The sequence below is a fragment of the Bubalus bubalis genome, chromosome 2, assembly GCF_019923935.1.
Source record: "Bubalus bubalis isolate 160015118507 breed Murrah chromosome 2, NDDB_SH_1, whole genome shotgun sequence".
NCBI lineage: Eukaryota > Metazoa > Chordata > Mammalia > Artiodactyla > Bovidae > Bubalus > Bubalus bubalis.
The window spans coordinates 8,843,249-8,861,469 of record NC_059158.1 but is presented as its reverse complement, the minus strand read 5'-3'; the positions used below and the strand labels follow the sequence as shown (position 1 = coordinate 8,861,469).

General features: G+C 43.9%; 1 protein-coding gene across 9 annotated transcripts in view; it reads right to left on the bottom strand.

Moving 5' to 3' along the window:
- The window catches only part of PHACTR1 (phosphatase and actin regulator 1), a 518,881-nt gene that overhangs the window by 286,527 nt on the left and 214,133 nt on the right, over nucleotides 1-18,221 (bottom strand). The window contains exon 1 of one of the 9 annotated variants that reach the window (XM_006057780.4): nucleotides 5,938-6,162. The exons of 7 other annotated variants lie outside the window; for them this stretch is intronic. The gene's annotated coding sequence lies outside the window, so the exon portion shown is untranslated. Of the gene's footprint in view, nucleotides 1-5,449; nucleotides 5,627-5,937; nucleotides 6,163-18,221 lie in introns of those variants that run through there. One more of the 9 variants, XM_006057779.4, reaches the window with a different exon arrangement.

Sequence of the window (18,221 nt, the reverse complement as noted above, 5' to 3'; positions counted from 1 at the left end):
CACCTCTGTGGAAAAGTGATTCCCAGTGTCTTTCTGATGTGTACAGTAGATCTATGAAGTCACTGTACATACCGAATTAGTGAAACGCTAAACTGCTGCTCCTAGGGGCGTACAGGGTTAGGTTCCTGAGAGGCTCCGGTTCCAATGTTTTCATCAACTGATCATTTATTCCTTGTCTTAGGTGTGTTTCTGTTTAAAGACCTCTTGTGTGTGTGCAAAGCCACTTCAGTCGTGTCTGACTCTTTGCGACCCTATGGACTACAGCACATCAGGCACCTCTGTCCATGGGATTATCCAAGCAAGAATACTAGAGTGGGTTGCCATTTCCTCCTCCAGGGGATCTTCCTGACCTAGAGATAGAACTGATGTCTCTTATGTGTCTCCTGCAATGGCAGGCAGGCTCTTTACCACTAGCACCACCTATATTGTTGATCCATTAACTTTGAACTTGTGGCCAACACCACTATGACACGTCTGAACAAGGCATATGTAACACACAGACTGTCTCCACAAAGCACATCACAGCCCTCGTGCACTTAGGAACACTAGACACACTTCAATACTACACATGGGGACTATTTTAAATAGCAAGATCCCCCAAAAAACCAACAAAACCAACAACAAAAAGCGTAGAGCATGAGCCTAAAGAGACCACAAAAATGACACTTGTTAACAGTATGAGCTGAAAAAAATGGCAGCTAAAGGGGCCACTGCAAATGGGGAGGGGGTGCGATGGGAAGGGGCACGCCCACCCTTATCTGTGTACATCTGTGGATCACCCACTCTTCCCTGACTTTCTGCTTCAAGCCTTTTCAGGCCTGAGAATTCAGAAAAGGCATCAGTTCCCATATGAGCTGGGCTCCATATCGCTTTCTCTGAAATCAAGGATCTGAAATTCAGAAAGGAAGTAATGTGTACATATCACTTACAAATCATCTTCCTCTCTACTCACAAATTCTGTTTGTAGGATAAATAAAGGTGTGTGTGTATGCACATCTGTGTACACTTCAGGCAATCATGTCACTGAATATCATGGTTCCTACTGAATGGGACCTGGGAAAGTTGGAGACTGATTAGGGAAATAGTGAAAAGTACACATGACCAGCTGGGCATAGTAGAAACCCAGGTGGTGGGATAAAGCTTTGATTTCCTTAAAGAGACAGAACATTGAAAGGAAGTAGGATGCTGAGACCATGAAATGCCATAATACTTTTGACCTCAGAGGAGCATCCAATCCCAAACAATGTTAAATCCATCCTCCAAGAACAGCTGTCACTGTAGACATGTAGCCCTGCCAGCGACAATCCGCTAGTTCTTTACAGAACACTCAGGTGGAAGTGAACAACACAAGGTCCTCGTTCTCCCTCTTAGTTGAAATATGCCAGGGAGGGCCAGCTTCTCTTGACTCTTGGCTCCGGTCTACCAGGCTGTCTTCCAAGGCATGGTCCCCCTATGGCAATTAAGACATCATTTTCCTTTTGAGAGATGCCATCTTCTTTTATAAACCTGACAAATTCCTAGAACAAGAATATACCTTTTAATTGATAGGTGTTATGCAGATGATGATTGCAGCCATGAAATTAAAAGACGCTTACTCCTTGGAAGGAAAGTTATGACCAACCTAGATAGCACATTCAAAAGCAGGGACATTACTTTGCCAACAAAGGTCTGTCTAGTCAAGGCTATGGTTTTTCCAGTGGTCATGTATGGATGTGAGAGTTGGACAGTGAAGAAAGCTGAGCACTGAAGAATTGACGCTTTTGAACTGTGGTGTTGGAGAAGACTCTTGAGAGTCCCTTGGACTGCAAGGAGATCCAACCAGTCCATTCTAAAGCAGATTGGTCCTGGGTGTTCTTTGGAAGGAATGATGCTGAAGCTGAAACTCCAGTACTTTGGCCACCTCATGAGAAGAGTTGACTCATTGGAAAAAACTGATGCTGGGAGGGATTGGGGGCAGGAGGAGAAGGGGACGACAGAGGATGAGATGGCTGGATGGCATCACCGACTCAATAGACATGAGTTTGAGTGAACTCCTGGGAGTTGGTGATGGACAGGGAGGCCTGGCATGCTGCAATTCATGGGGTTGCAAAGAGTCGGACATGACTGAGTGACTGAACTGAACTGAACTGAACTGATGGGGATGAATCATGTTCCCCCCAAGTTAATATGTTGAAGCCCTAATCCCCAGTACCTTAGAATGTGACTGTATTTGGAGATGGGGCCTAGAAAGAGATAATCAAAACTAAATGAGGTGAGAAGTCGTCTCTGGTGGTCCAGTAGTTAAAAATCTGCCTGCTAATGCCAGGTACACGGGTTCAATCCTTGGTCAGGGAACTAAGATCCCATACGCCTCGGGGCAACTAAGGCTGTGTCCTTAATCTGAGTCATCAATCAATCAGGTCATATGGGTGGGGTCCAAATCCAATAGGATGCTGAGCGGGGGCTGGGGGGGGTGGTGGCAGGGGGAGCTTCCCAGGTGGCTCAGATGGTAAAGCGTCTGCCTGCAATGCAGGAGACCTGGGTTCAATCCCTGGGTCGGGAAGATCCCCTGGAGAAGGAAATGGCAACCCACTCCAGTACTCTTGCCTGGAAAATTCCATGGACGGAGGAGCCTGGTAGGCTACAGCCCATAGGGTCGCAAAGAGTCGGACACGACTGAGCAACTTCACTTTCACTTTTTCACTTTCCTGATAAGAGGAAAAGACACATGGGTGTTCACAGAGAGGAAAGGCTGCGTAAGGACCCAGCGAGACAGTGACCATTTTCAAGCCAAGGAGCAAGGTCTCAGGAAAAAACAACTCTGCCAACATCTCGATGTTGGGCACTAGCCTCCAGGGCCGTGAGAAAATAAATTTCTGTTGTTTAAGCCATCCCAGCTAGTGGTATTTTGTTACAGAAGCCCTAGCAGACAAATATAATGGTTACCGGTTATTCATTAGCTATGGATTATCTAAAGTGATTTTTCTTCTGCATTATTGAGAAGGAAACTCTGTTTCTTAGTAACACAGAAACTATATTAGGTGCTGCTCTATTCACATATTATTTTATTTAGTTCCATACAACCTCCTAGGAAAGTGCTTCAGTATCCCATTTTACAGAGGAAGAAACTAAACCTTAGAAAAGTCAAGAAACTGGCCCAGGCTCACTCATTGAACAGGTGACAGAAATGGAATGAGACCCAAGTCAATCTGAACACAAAAGTCTTATTCTTTTAACCAAAGCATCTATATTTCTTTGAGGACGAGATTTTCAAGAGCTTTCCAATTTTACATCTTCTGACCAGCTGTCCCATAAACTATTGAACTGTCCCAGAAGTGGACATCTGAACTGCAACTTGGCATCTGAACTGCATTTTCCAAACTGTCCTTATACTGAAAGCACTTTCTTACAAAAGTCCTTTGTAAGACTACAAGCCCTGGTTCTTGGTGTGGAAAATGTTGTTTGTTGTTTAGTCAGTCATGTCCGACTCTTTGTGATCCCATGGACTGTAGCCCACCAGCCTCCTCTGTCCATGGGATTTCTCAGGCAAGAATACTGGAGTGGGTTGCCATTTCCTTCACCAAGGGATCTTCCACCCAGGGACTGAACTTGAGTCTCTTGCTTGGCAGGCAGATTCTAGCCTGTGAAAAAGTAGGCACTACAATTTAGGCAGATTACCAAATTTTAAAGAATTAGAGAAGAAGAAAAATGCACTCAAAACTGAAACTATTCAGAGCATGCTGTTCTCTTCTGTGATTTGGAAGGCGCTGATGGCTCTTGCAGTGTCTGGAGGTCATCCTTAGCAAATTCCACCCTCATTATATTATTGAAGTGCAGAAATGCAGATTTCCAGCAAGTTTCAACCAAGAGAAATCTTGATAAAAAAGAACTCAGCGTGCTGACATTAATTATTTAAGTGGTGCTTTCTTGAGGGACTGCCATGGCTTGCAAAAGTGGCTCCATAAGTTGTTTTCTTCTATTGTGAATATTTATAATATTATGCTATCGATCATATTTCCAAAGTGGGCTTTAATTAGAAACCTCATTATGCTACGCCGTTTGGCTTTGTTGTCATTGTTCAGTCTTGTTTGTTGAGCATCAGAAGATGGGTGTCAGGGCCACAACAGAGAGAGGAGTCTAGAAATTCATCATCAACTAAGTCTTTTCAATTCCCAAATATGGTACATAATGTCAAAGATTTAAGAACCACTGGCTTGGGAAGGATGGTGTGGGATGAACTGAGAGAGGAACATTGAAACATACACATTACCATATGTAAAACAGCGTCAGTGGGAATTTGCTGTATGATGCAGGGAGCTCAAATCTAGTGCCCGGTGACAACTTAGAGGGGTGGGTGGGGTTGGAGGAGGTTGGGGTTCAAGAGGGAGGGGACATATGTATACTTATGGCTGATTCATGTTGATGTATGGCAGAAACCAACACAATATTGTAATTTCCTCCAATTAAAAATAAATTTAAAAAAGAAACCACTGGCTCAAGATCATTTTTATTCTAGTACCCGAATATCCTTTTGCAGTGATAATTGTATCAGTCAGGGCTGCCGTCTCTGGGGTCACACAGAGTCGGACACAACTGAAGTGACTTAGCAGCAGCAGCAAGGAGTTTTTATATGATACATTCAAATCATATAATCTGCCCCAAACTGGGAGTAGGATGGAGAACTGGGGAAGGACAACAGAAACTTGATAACATCTCTATAGGCATTATTCTAAGCACACTTTCCCTTTGGTTCTGACATCCCCATATTTGGCTTAGCGCATCTCCTGTGGTCAAACAAAATAGCAATTAGTGATGAACTCTTCCAAATTCACACCCTGCCTATTACTCAGGTTCTCTAGAAGTCAGTGGGGTGTGGGGGGAGAAGATCTATTGTAGCATTTCTTATTCATAACAAGTGAGCTGTTATCAGTTTGCTTATTGATTTTTATCTCTATGCTGCAAACCTCAAAATGCCACAGCCCAAACTGGGATCCCACCAAACCTGTTCCTATACTCATCATTTCATTTTCCCAGTCATCCTTCTTTTTGATCCTTGACAACCCTGCACCCACCTTCCTGGAATTAACTGCCGGTTCGATTTTTTTTTTTCCTTTCCTGTCTCTTTAAATCAGAAACTTCCTGAGGTTCCTAAGAGCTGGCTACCTCCGCAGGCATCCAGGTCTCCCAGCAAGTCTCCATGGCAGTGAGATTTGCAAATGAATCCCCCCAGATCTGAGAAAACAGCAGCAGTTGTCTAATCAATCTCTGATTTCCAGGCATCTACCAGGGCACCAGTGGGTTCCAAGAGAGCCAATGAACCAAAGTCCGAGGATTGAAAAGCCCAATCAACTGATACTGGCAGCTCCAGAAAGGAGGAAGTCCCCAAACTGAACAAAATATAAAACCAATACTAAATCCAATTAACAAACACACAAACGGCAATTAAATTATTTATGATTCAAATGCCTACCTTGCAGATTTCCCAAGCTCTCTGCTCACACATGTATCTTCCTCTGCTCTCTGCCTCCCCAAAGGCTGTGCTTTCTCAGCCTGAACAACAGCCTTCTCAAGAGTCAGGCTCTGAAATACACATGCTACACACGCCCAGACAGCCTTTCGGTGCCAGGCAGCCCCTTCTCCATTCTTCCCAGCCCCAGGCCAGCTCATGCCAGCTCCCAGACAGGCAGACCAACTCCTCCATGGGATGGAACTGGGGCAGGGGAAAAGATCAGACAGGAGTTGGGGATGAATTTAACTCATCAAGGACCGGGTGGCCACCCATCCAGGCGGGAAGGGTCCATCTTCATCCCTTTCCTAACCTTAAAACCCTCACAGACGGTTTCTCCAATCTCCTTCAGATCCCAGAACAAGTTATCAGACTCCTCCTGGCTGGTTTCCTGCTCGCACCCAGACCGCTCCCAGGAGGCAGCCCCCAGCCCGTCGCAGATAGCTTCTTACCTTCGCAAAGCCCCGGTTCTTAAAAGCCTGGCTGGCGTCTCCAAGGAGTCCTGCGTTTTCCTTGACATGGGGAGCCACCAGTTTCAGAAACAGGGCACATTTCGAAATGAAACAGAAAGTAACCCGGTGATCCAGACCGGAGCCCCCGACCTGCACTTGGCTTTGGCTCTCCGCAGCCTTGGGAGGCCTGGGACTCTGCCAGCTCGCCCAGCTGTTTCAGCTCAGAGAGAATTCAGAGGAAGCTGAAGCTTGGAAGTCTGGAACTCACAGCCTGGGCTCTGCTTTTTTGTTTTTTTCTTTTTTCAGAGTATTTGTTGAGCTTTTTAACATGCAGTTTGTCTCCTTCTGCAGGGAATTACTCAGTGAGCCTGTCACCTGACTCCCAGCGGCTCCATTATATAATTCAAACAGTGCCATTTGAGTTGTGATCAGAAATCCACACTCCTTCCTACCCCCATGACCTCCCTCTCCCTTCCTTGGAGCGGAGGGCAAGACACTCAAAACACCAAACAAAGACGATCACCCTTTCTTGCAACTTCAGCAGAGCCACTGTATTTCTGTAGTGTATTTTTTTATTTCCCCTGAGGTTTGAGTTTTCTTGGGCAGTGTGCGTGCTAAGTCGCTTCAGTTTCGTTCAACTCCTTGTGACCCCCTGGACTGTAGCCCGCCAGGCTCCTCTATCCATGGGATTATCCAGGCAAGAATACTGGAATGGGTTGCCATTTCCTTCTCCAGGTTTAGGACCTTCTGAATGTCAATGCTGAGTTAGGGGATTTCTCAAAATGTAACATCTTGAGATGTAGCTGTAACAGTATCCTTGATTTTCATTTAGGGTGGTGGTTTGTAGATTAGATGAATCAGTGAATGGATTTGCAAATGACAGAGCTCATCATCAGTTGAACAGCTTCACACAGATTTAATGACACCTGTGCAAATGAAATCCAAAACCTAGAATGTTTATTACTTTAGCCACAATATCTAAGTTCCTTGAAATCTCAAAGGGGTAGATTGAGTGGAGAGGTCTTTAGCGTCTTCAGCCAAAACCCTGCCCCGACCCTGATCATCAACATCCCTCCTCCAGCTACCTCAAAGAAGCATGACATCCAACTGAAAACTGCAAGCTTGATGTGCAAACACCACTTCATGGCCAAACCCCCAGCCTCTGCTATCAAGCGCGTGGAAATTCTTAAAGCCAGTCTATAGAAATATTTGGAGACAGCACTGTCCTGGGTGAAGGTAATAAAGATCGGTCCTAATTTCTCTTTCTTAGCATCAGTCATCTCTGTTCAGATGATGTCTATTGAGTGGCAAGTACGTTAAGACAGAATTGACCCAGGAATGAGAGATCTTTGTTAAACTTGGGGGGCATAAATGAGTATAACACTTCAAGTGTTCATTGCTCAGTCATGTCCGAGTCTTTGCAACCCTATGGACTGTACCCCGCCAGCCTCCTCTGTCCATGGGATTTTCCAGGTGAGCATACTGGAGTGGGATGCCATGCCCTTCTCCAACGGAGCTTCCCGACCCGATCAAACCTGGGTCTCCTGCATTGCACGCAAATTCTTTATCGTCTGAGTCACCAAATGATCAACATTAAAAAAATAATAAATACTCCAACCTGTTTGCTTTTTCCTTGTCAAAGCCAGATGAACTGTATACAGTGGTGGCTCTGGGCTCCTAGTCTCCCAGCCAGTGGAGACTTGTTGCTGAAGATGGGAAATGCTCCAAAAAGACTGTTAAAGTCTAGGGAACAAACGCTAACATTGGCCACCTCCTTTTGGCTTTTCTTGGTCTGACCTCTTTTCTTTCTTTTGCATTTCCTCACTCCTATCGGCCAAAGGAACCTCCCCTGCCCTTCTTGCCTGCCTGCAACAGTGTATTAATAGTTGATACCATGGCTATACTAAACTATGTGACATTAGACTGATTCTCTGCCCTAAGAATGGGACTTTCCCAGGTGGCACAGTGGTAAAAGAATCCACCTGCCAATGCAGGAGACAGAAGAGATGCAGGTTTGATCCCTGGGTTGGGAAGATACTCTGGAGAAGGAAATGGCAACCCACTCACTCCAGTATTCCTGCCTGGGAAATCCCATGGACAAAGGAGCCTGGTGGGCTACAGTTCCCGGGGTCGCAAAGAGCTGGACACGACTGAGCATGCTCCTGCCCTAAGAATAGTTTGCAAAATTCTTTGTAACTACCCACATATCCCTCTGAAGTGGGCATGGGGTAATTATTCTTCTTATCCAGACCCAAAGAAAGCCAGTGACACAGATGGAAATTAGAAGTCAATTTTCCTACACTCAGAGCTCTGTTTTGCAAAGGAAGACCCAGATATACATTAAAAAACATAACTGTATAAACATGAATGACAGATTGATGTCTGTTTATATCTCTCCCTCCAGGTGTGGTAAATACAGAGTGTTGTGGCCATTGCTATGGTAACTACTTGTTTATTAATGAGAATAAGGCTACATAGTAAAATATTAGAAAACATCAGGTGGTGAGGAAGAAGCAATAATGCAAAATAAATACTTGGTCTCTGTACACTCCCTCAACACTGACACCACAAAACTCCAACTTCCTAGACCAGTGTTGTCCAACAGGAAAACAACGTGAGCCACATATGTAATTTAAAATTTTCTAGTTGTTGCATTTAAAAAGAAAAAAAAACTAGTGAAACTGATTTTGATAATATTATCAGCTTGACAAACACCAGCTGTCCAGCTGAGAGGCTCATTCTACCTCCTACTTCAAATCCAATATATTCAAAATATTATTTCAGCATGTAATATTATAAAATTATTAACAGAGCATTTATGTTATTTACTTCAGACTAAGTCTCTGAAGTCTGATATGAATTGTACGTATTTTACACTCACATCACATCTCAATTAAGAGTAGTATCTACATCTCAAATGTTCAATAGCCACAAAGAGTCAGTGGTTAACCACATTAGATGGCCAAACTTCAGACGATATTTGGTCATTTTGGCTTGAAATTTGTTCTCTGAGTACACATTTGTCTGTCCCTACTTGGGACTTTTAGAAAAACGAACTGAATTCATTTGGCTCTAGCTTTATGGCATAATTCAAGTGGTGTTCTCTTGGGTGGAGCAAGAAAATATCAAATAAGCTTGAAACTGAAGTATTAAAGATTCAGCTTCTTTCATGCCACCAGAGGATCATGAAGATTAAAAAAAATAAATCTCAGGTTTATAAAAATTCCTTTCTTGGTTTGTCCCATTCGCCCAAATTACCAAGAACCATGCTTGACTACACTTTCTGTGTGCCCCTCTCTTTCTGCCCTCTCCTCTCAGCACCCCTAACAGACCGCTCAGTCATAACAAGCCTACCTGTCACCTCTTCTTGAGTCTGGGGACCTCTGCCTGGTCTCCCTGCCTCCACTCTCCACCCATTACATTCATGTTGTCTCCTGCCTTCAGCACGAGCATGCGTTGAAAGCAGACGTTAATCATGGAGCTTCTCGACTTAAAGCTTTTAATAGCAACCTATTACCTTTTGAATAAAATCCATACTCCTTGTCCTTACACACTAGGCAATCATCAGCTGGCCTTTGGGGAACTTTCTGGCCCATCTCCTGGCTACCTGATCTTTGATTTTACATTCTTGACTATACCATCATCTCCATGACTTTGTTTAAAGTCTGTTCCCTCTGCCTGGAATGTCCTTCCTTAAAATACCCACCCCTCACCAAACAGCAAAATCCTTCCAACCTAGTTCCAATATTTACTGTAGCTTTTTTTTTGGTGGGGGGGAGGGTGCCCTATAGACATATAGGATCTTAGTTCCTCAACCAGGGGTCAAACCTGTGCCCACTGTGGTGGAAGTGTGGAGTCTTAACCACTGGACCACCAGGGAAGCCCCGATTGCAGCTTTTCTTGCTCTTGTAAGCTTAACAGCCAACTCATCTATGTTCTCAGGCCACTTTTATAAATAGATGTGCTATAACATTTATCATGTTCGATTATAATTATACGATAATGCTAGAAAAGGATTTCCCCAAGAAGGGGAACCACATACCATTTACTTTTGAGTTCACCTTAGGACATAACAGGATCTCAAGAAATGCCTGAGGAATTCCAATACTCTTTTCTTTCCAGCTCTCTTTCTTCTAATTGTTTAACCACTTGGTACAATTGGAACCAAGCCTCAATTTTTTAATAGCTATGGTATCTCAAATGCCATTTCATTCAACAGGTGTTTTAAGGTCATTCTTATAAACTCTGGTTATGACAAGTAGATATACAGGTATGCCTCTAAAGAATCAAGATTACATACTTGTTTGTTAACTCCTTTGTCAACAGGCTAATGTCTGTGTCTTTGGTTTTACAGTTTCAGTCTCTCCATCTCTTCAAAGCTTTCAGTTGTTAGCAGGTGGGGGAAACAGAACACCTGTGTTTTGTGCAGAATAAGAGTACAGTGGCTTTGAGTAAGGGCATAAGAAACACTGCCCCATCGATCACAGGATGTGGCATTCAGTTTTGTTGCTCAGAGAGTCATTTTTGGCTTTATGTCTGGCTCTTTAATGGTTTCCACACAATTAAATAAAGTTGTGGTTTAAAAAGTAGAGGAATCAACACCAAATGCTGCTAAGGACGTGGAGCCACCGGAACTCTCGTTCATTGCTCCTGGGACTGCGAAGTAGCACAGACACTTTGGAAGAGGGAGTTTAATGGTTGCTTTCAAAACTAAACATAGTCTTGCCTTCATCTCAGTTCAGTTCAGTTGCTCAGTTGTGTTCAACTCTTTGCGACCCCATGGAATGCAGCACACCAGGCTTCCCTGTCCGTCACCAACTCCCAGAGTTTACTCAAACTCACGTCTGTTGCGTTGGTGATGCCATCCAACCATCTCATCTTCTGTCATCCCCTTCTCCTCCTTCCTTCAATCTTTCCCAGCATCAGGGTCTTTTCCAATGAGTCAGTTCTTCGCATCAGGTGACCAAAGTATTGGAGTTTCAATGTCAGCATCAGTCCTTCCAATGAATATTCAGGACTGATTTCCCTTAGGATGGACTGATTGGATCTTCTTGCAGTCCAGGGGACTCTCAAGTGTCTTCTCCAATACTGCAGTTCAAAAGCATCAGTTCTTTGGCACTCAGTTTTCTTTATAGTCCAACTCTCACATCCATACAGGACTACTGGAAAAACCATAGCTTTGACTAGACAGACCTTTGTTGACAAAGTAATGTCTCTGCTTTTTAATATGCTGTCTAGGTTGGTCATAGCTTTTCTTCCAAGGAGCAAGTAACTTGTAATTTCATGGCTGCAGTCACCATCTGCAGCGATTTTGGAGCCCAAGAAAATAAAGTCTGTCACTGTTTCCACTGTTTCCCCATCTAGTTGCCATGAAGTGATGGGACCGAATGCCATGATCTTAGTTTTCTGAATGTTGAGTCAAATGCTGCTAAGGACGTGGAGCCACCGGAACTCTCATTCATTGCTGCTGGGACTGCAAAGTGGCACAGACACTTTGGAAGACAGTTTGGTGGCTGCTTTCAAAACTAACATACTCTTGCCTTATAACCCAGCAATTACACTCCGAGGCATTTACCCAAATGGACTGAAACCAAATCCACACAAAAACCTGCACATGGATGCTTAGAGTAATTTTATTCATAATTTCCAGAACTTGAAAGCAACCAAGATGTTCTTTGGGAGGTGAATGAATAAACTGTGGTGCATCCAGGTAATGGAATATTGTGCCATGCTAAAAAAGAATGAGCTGTGAAGCCACAAAAAGACAGGGAAGACCCTTAAACGTCCATGACTAAGTGAAAGCAGTCAGTCCGAAAGACTCACACGGCATGATTCCAGCTATATGGCTTTCTGGGAAAGGCACAAGAATGATGACAGTAAGATCAGTGGTTGCCAGCAGCTGGGAGGGATGAGTAAGTGGAGCGTGGGGAGATTTTTCAGGCAGTGAGACTGCTCCATATAATACGATAATGTAGGTCATTATACATTTGTCCCGACCCACAGAGCGGACAGCGCCAAGGATGAAACTTTATGTAAACTAGTGACTTTGGTGACAGAGATGTATCGACAGTGTAGTACTGTGTCAATGTGGAGTCACATAGTTGTAACACGTGTAGCAGTGTGGTTCCTGATGCCAATTGTGGGGGAGGCTGTGTGTGTGGGAGGCAGGGAGTATATGGGAATTCTCTACTTCCTGCTCGATTGTGCTGTGAGCTAAAACTGCTCTAAAATATAAATCTCTCTCTCTCTTTTTTTTTTTTTTAATTGGAGGGACTAGAGAGTGGCTTGCCCGTGGGTGCCCAGGGACTCTGCTCACTGGCTTCTGGCTTGATGTACAAGTTGTTTTCCTGCTAGGTTGTCAGTTGCTCAGATTTATTCATTGCTTTCTCCACTTTGTTACCAACACATCACTAAATAAACGGCATGTACTTAGGGACTAATACATTCTCATTTAGATGAAATGAAGGGAAAACACACTTAAGGCTTCGAATAATAAACACATATTTCCACCCACAGACACAGCATAATGGCCTTAGTGTCAACAGAAAAACTCTCACTGAGACGGTTTCTGGAGGCTCTGGAGCCTGGGACAGTCTCAGGCTTGGACGAGGGGTTTCCTTGGGAGGCCTGCTGGGGCTAGAAGAGCCGCTGAGATGGGAAAATTTAACTCTCTCACTTTGACTCAAGCCTGGACGTGCTTTCTGTGCCCCCAGGGACCAGCCCTTGGTCACACAACCTGGCGGATTTGCCAAGACGCTGCTCAGAGCAGGGCTAACACCATTGTGCAAAGCACTTGCCCCAGCGAGCCTGTCTCCTCATCTGTAGGGGGGACGAGGATATTGGGGGTTATTGCGGGAGGCCATGTCTATAGCCACCCTGACGCGGGGTGATAGTCTCACCTGCTGGGCTGTGCTTATTCTTAGTATTACATATTACTAGATATCACACGATACTGGTAAAGCATTGGCGAGGCCACGAGGGAGCTCAAATCATGACAGTGCCCATGTGAACCCCTCTTCTGCTATCTCACCACACTTTCGTTCTACTTCATTTGCTGTTGGCACATATGAAGATGGTGACTTTACTGGCTTTTATGACCTCTGTCTTCCTCCCTTCTTTGTTTCTTTTTTCTTCCTCTCCCACCTCTTCTCTTTCTTTCTCTTTTTCCCTTTATTATTTTTAAAGTGAGTTTATTTGGTCCCTTGCTATTCTTGGCCAGACAACTAAGACTCTTTGTATCGAGGTCTTCTTGCCAAAGCCACATTAGGCTCCCCAGGTTGCTAAACTTAGGCCAGCCTGTCTCTGCTCTCTTGGAAGGCCTGGGATGCCATAAATAAGAGAGGGAGCAGGTCAAAGGGTGCTTGTTCACAGCAAAGGGGGCTGCTTCACACAGAGCTTCCCAGAAGGAAGACAGAGCCTGACAGGAAGAAGAGCTCAGACCTCAGGCATCATCTATATAACAGAGCAGTTAATACCCCGCTCCCTGCCAAGTCACGGCGACTGCCGATCTCAGAAGCCATCATTCAAATTGCTTTTTGGCCAGTTCAGCATTAGCGTCCCCATGAGAGCTCTACTCTGGGAGAACAAGAGAAAAAGGCAGTTTCCCAGAGGAGAAGGCGGCTTCCTTTTCTTTCTATGAGACACATAGCCTTTATTTCTCTCCAAAGCACATGTGGAAGTTATGTGATGACCTGTGTCCAAGAAAGACACAAGAGGGGAGATGGGGAAACACAAATGGCCCTAATAATGGGCAAGTGAGCAAAGTTTTGAAAGGCGGAGAATGCAGCGGAGACCAGCCCTGGGACTGAAATCTGGTCCTGCCCACTGCTCACTGGAGGCAAGTTAATTGGCCTCAGCTCTTCCTGCATGATATGCTAATAGTAATATTAAACTGGGGAGGGGGGAGTCTGGGGTGACTTTGTTAGCATCTGTCAGGTGGCCTGGTGTACAGCAGGTGGAGAATGACCTGGCCAGGTGAGTAGAGCCTCCATTCTTCATGCCCAGAGTGTAAAGAGACTCCAATGTCCCCTTTGCTAAAGTTCTTTGATGGAAGTTAAATGAAACCTCCAGCAAAGGGTAAAGACCAAGTGTCTTCCCACTTACAGCCCCACCCCCGGCCCCCCAGTCCTCCATGCTGCAGACATTTTCCCCAAAGATGGACACAAGTGTGTCTCCCATCCCCCATACTTGTTTAGAGCCTCGCCACTCCCCTGTCAAGTGGTGGGATCAAATTCCTCTCCCTCCGAACCTGGGTGAGCTTGGAACCTGCTTGCAGCCTCTGCAGCAGAAGTCATTCTGTGGACCCCAGAGGCTAGGTCATAAAAGGCAACGTATTAGCTGGAATCCTTGCTCTTGAAGCTGGCAGGTAAGCAGCTGACTGCACTGGGGCTGCCATGTTAACAAGGAGGCCTGACCTGGTCCATGTAGAAAGACCACAGAGAGAGTTCCCAGACACCACCCCCCACGTCCATGTCACTGTCTGTCTGCAACCTCAAGAGAGACTTGGAGCCAAAACCACTCATCTGAGCCCTTGCTCAACTGCTGATCTATGTCAGTGAAATGTAGATGATGAAACACGACAAAACCCAGTTGGGGGGCTTCCCCAGCAGTCCTGCAGTCAAGTCTCTACCCTTCCACTGCAGGTGGCATAAGTTCGATCCCTGGTCAGGGAACTAAGATCCCACATGCCTCATGGTGCAGCCAAACAAAAACAAAAAACCAACTGGAAGAGAATCATAGCCTCTGTTACCTTCTGCTAGAGCACCATAAATGGGGTTTAAGGCTCAGACCTGGGGAACCAAGGAGAACCAGGGTTTAAATCAACCCTACTGCTTCAGCTTGTGACCCTAACAAATCCACATGTCTAAAAAAGTGATAAATATAATGCATAGGTCATAGGATTATTATCAGGGTAAATGAGGTGGTTCATGTCGAGTACTTCGCATCGTGACTGGCACAGAGCACACACATCTTAGACAGTCGTTTGTCGGCACCCTTATCACCACCACCAACTCTGTTTCAATCATTACGATGGGTTTTGCTTCCAAGACATCCTAGCTGGCTGGAATATACCCCCCTTTTCTTTAATCACACTTCCTTCTATTTAGACAAGTTTCCTTCAACCCATAATCTGTGTTTGTCAGCCTTCAGGCTAATGTCACAATCATGAGCAATTGTTTCAAAAAATCCAATCAGTCTTAGCTGCTTCATCCGGCTCACCCACAATCAGCCATCACTTTGCCCTCAACATGTTTGGCTGTCTTACTCATCATCACGTACGAAAGGCCAAATATTCTGCAGCAGAAAGTCTGCTTTGACTAAGGATACAGAACCATCTATCTAAGTCTGTTGGGCCATTCAACTCAGCTTTTCCTTTAGTGATGTGGAAGGGCTCCTCAAGTACCTACAATGAGCCAACAGAGGAGAAAATTAAGGCTCAAGAAGATTGGAAACAACATTATAGCTTCATTGTTCATTCACTAACCTGAGTATTCATTTCATCATTCAACAAATAGCTATTTAAAAAAAACCAAACAGCTATTAACAGCTTACTCTGTGCCAGCCTCTGGACATACAAACATGAACAGTCACACTACTTCTGATTTTTATTTTCTCCCAAATCATTAATTCATCACTCATTCAAAAGTAAACATTTTGTTTTTCCATGTGTTTTCCCCCTCCATAGTCTCTGCTGCTATGAAGCTTATAGTTTTGCCTGAAGGGCAGCCTAAAAACATGCAACATGCAACAACAGTAGCGTGTGCTAAGAGCTATGTGAGGGGAAACAGAAAGCTGTGCTTACTGATAGGACTTAGTTTGAGGGAAAGCTTAGGGAGGGCTTCCTGGAGGAAGTGGTTTTATATGGGGACTGAAGGAAAGGTGGGAATTAGCCAGATGGAAGGTGGGCAGAAAAGGAGAGTGATGTAGGCAGGGTCAACTGCTTATGTGGAAGTCCTGAAACCAGAGTGAGTGTGGAAATGACTGACGAACTAGAAAAAAAATCTCAACCCAATATCCACCAGGAAGTCTTCAATATGGCTTTGAAATCCACTCCCAGAATTTTCGTCTGTCCTCCAACTCTATCTGGCTTACAAAGTGCACGTTTAATAAATGCTTGGTGAATTGATATTTCCCTTATCATAATCCTTTTTTAAAATCTTTACTGAATTTGCTACAATATTGCTTCCATCTTATGTGACAGTTTTTTGGCTGTCAGGTATGTGGGATCTTAGTTCCCCAACCAGGGATTAAACCGGCACTCCCTGTGTTGGAAGGCGAAGTCTTAACCACTGGACCTCCAGGGAAGTCCCACCCTTACAGTAAACTGATAGAACTATTATTTTAGGGAGACAGATATTATTATTTTAGGGAGACACACACCCCAACACTTTTAATAAATTCAAAATATGGGAGTTATTATCAGTTCATATAGTTTTTAAAAGCTCATGTTTATAGATGTTGTTATCTTAATTCTACTCTACTTTTTAATTAAAAAATAATTTTCTTAATTAACTCCTTTTCTGTTTAATCCTCTTTAGTATGTTTTCCATTTCCAGGCAGCCTGCTTTTGTGCTTTTGTCACTGAGCAAATAGGTAAAACTGTAATTGGGCAGATTGAACTAGACGCTTAGAACTGAGTGTGTCTAAGAGCTCAGAAGTTGGCATCAGCCTGTCTTCTTAAAGCCACTACATTGGGACTTCTGCTCTCTATCGCTACCTTAATTCCTAGACACTGTGATGTCTACCTTTCTGTGGCTGCTCTCTGGTAATAAAAGAAGAGATATCCCCTTTGTCATCTATAGAACAGAGGGTAATATCCCTTAATTAACGAAAGGAAGTGGTGCAATGTACTGAGAACACTGCAATTGTTTCCAATTAATCCCACATGCAGTTTGGCAAAGTTAATAATCCATAAAATGACCTAGGATCTAAATGTGGAGAACAATCAGCTTTTATCAGTCATTTTTCTATATTTCCAGCACCAGCAAGAAAATTCCAAGGCCAGATGCATAGCAGGTCTACAGATTTACAATACCATATGTTCCTGAATATAATCTCAAATAGAAAAGAAACTTACACTTGCCATTCAGATCTTAAAAATTCCCCAATGTTTTGCAATCTCAGTAATTCACCACATATTGACAGATGCCAGCTCAATTACCAATGGAGCAGTTATTTGACTGTTTATATCATAGGCACCAAGGCAAACGAAAACATGAAGGTCATAGTCATGGAAGAGCGTGGTATTTTTCCATCTGATACTTTTCCATCTGATATTTCTAAAACCTTCTAGGACAGAGAAGGCATCACATGTACCTACGAACACCTAAAAAATGTCTCATGGAGCATCTTACCCCAGCTCCAGATCTTTTTTAAAGAAACTGGGGTAAAATACACATAACATCAAACTTACCATTTTAACCTCTTGAAGGTGAATACCTCAGTGCCTTTTAGTACATTCTTAAAGCTGTGCTACCATGACCTCTATTTCAGTACTGCTGAAATAGTTTAATCAACCAAAAGGAAACCCTGTACCCGATAATCACTCACTCCTCATTCCTCCCCCCCACCCCGCCTAGTCCCTGGCAAGCACTGATCTACCTTTTGTCTTTATGGACTTCTCCACTCTGGACATCCCATGTAAATAGAGCCATACACTGTGTGGCCACTTGCGTCTGGCTTCTTTCCCTTAGGATAAAGTTTTCAAGGTTCACCCATGCTGCAGCTTGTATTAGTGTCTTTTCTTTTTATGGGGGAGTAATACTCCATCACATGGCTATACTACATTTTGTTTATCCATTCGTCAGTTGATGAGTACCTGAAGCATTTCCAGAATTTGGCTGTTGTGAATAACATTCACAGCCTTCAATGAGAATGCTGTTATTGAACATTCTCATACAAGTTTTTGTTTGAACACTTATTTTCCATTCTTTTGGGTCTCTACTTTGGAGTAGAACTGGGAAGTCATATAAAAATTCTGTGTGTAACGTACTGCCACCTTACCTGCCTCCTGAGAAATCTGGATGCAGGTCAAGAAGCGATAGTTAGAACTGGACATGGAACAACAGGCTGGTTCCAAATCAGGAAAGAAGTATGTCAAGGTTGTATATTGTCACCCTGCTTATTTAACTTATATGCAGAGTATATCATGAGAAATGCTGGACTGGATGAAGCATAAGCTGGAATCAAGATTGCCAGGAGAAATATCAATAACCTCAGATATGCAGATGACACCACCCTTATGGCAGAAAGCGAAGAAGAACTAAAGGGCCTCTTGATGAAAG